This window comes from Penaeus monodon, chromosome 22 (assembly GCF_015228065.2).
Source record: "Penaeus monodon isolate SGIC_2016 chromosome 22, NSTDA_Pmon_1, whole genome shotgun sequence".
NCBI lineage: Eukaryota > Metazoa > Arthropoda > Malacostraca > Decapoda > Penaeidae > Penaeus > Penaeus monodon.
The window spans coordinates 210,535-211,793 of NC_051407.1; the positions used below are offsets into that span (position 1 = coordinate 210,535).

Below are 1,259 nucleotides of genomic sequence, written 5' to 3' on the forward strand. Positions count from 1 at the left end.
AGTTTAAAACCTTCTAAATTTCAAAGATTCTGGGCATTTTTATCAATTTGATTGCTATTTCATGTAATCATCAAAAAGAAGGCATAAACTTGTCATCCATATTACATATTCATTGGTCAAAAACATCAAGAAACCTAGGAATCTACATTTCAAGCAAAATATGGGAGTGATTTAGCAACACTCAAGCCAAAATGAGAATAAATCAGCATAAAATTATCTTCCTCATTACGGCTAAATCAAGAGCAGAAGCAAACCACAGAATCTTTAATGAGGCAAATAATTCATCAATGTGTGAAGATATAACAAAGCAATGAAATAAAAAGTGACGCATGCATCATGAACGCTTTTCCAAGTACTTTAAAAAAAGGAATTAATATCTAAAATTTAAGAACAGAATTCAAAAGAAACAAATCATAACAATGACCTAATGCAAGGGAAGAAATAACAATAAAGTTAACAAAAAATAAGAATGTAATGAACAAAAATCAAATACTAGGAGGAAGACACTGATAATACACATATACATCTCTATCTGCTTATTATGAAGCAAAATGAAGGTCAAAAGTATCAGCCCATTACCCTATAGGTTTCCGTCAAATTCCTGTGCAAGAGACAAATAATAATAATAATTAGCTTAAAAAGAGAGAGAAAAATCAAATAACAACAGGGAAAGCTTCAAAATCTGTGTCAAAATTTACGTACCCAATACAGAGGAACGGCAGAAGCTCAATGACGTCATAGGGGTAGTCGAAGTCAAGATGCACTTTAAACAGCGGGTAGATGGTTTCTGTCAAGTGCACACCCAACATACAGGACTACAGATTATGAACTTCTACAAAATACAGTACTGTACATCTTTCTAACAGGTTGTCTTAAGGTGCACACATTTTTCAACTAAAAAATTATCTCGTCTCCTATTTCTGCTGTATGCTAATTATTGCAAATGACACCATATATTATACACTAAAGACTACCTGCATCAACATAAACATATCACTTTCTAGTGCTAGATCTTATCAATATACATATAGCGCTAAAACTGGCTTGACATGTAAAACAAAATCCAAAGAAAAATGTAAAAATTGCATTTTAAATAAAAATTTTAAGTTAAACTCACACACTGGGATAAATAAAAATATATTCAGGCTCTATACATGATAAGGACTATATATATATGGATTAAAAAAAGTTATACTGGGATATACTGAACTGAATAACTGCATGCATATGTTGCACTTACTAATAGGACAAATTTACTC

General features: G+C 31.2%; 1 protein-coding gene across 1 annotated transcript in view; it reads right to left on the reverse strand.

Moving 5' to 3' along the window:
* The window catches only part of LOC119586791 (chloride channel protein 2-like), a gene marked incomplete at its 3' end in the record, with an annotated part of 22,238 nt that overhangs the window by 1,015 nt on the left and 19,964 nt on the right, over nucleotides 1–1,259 (reverse strand).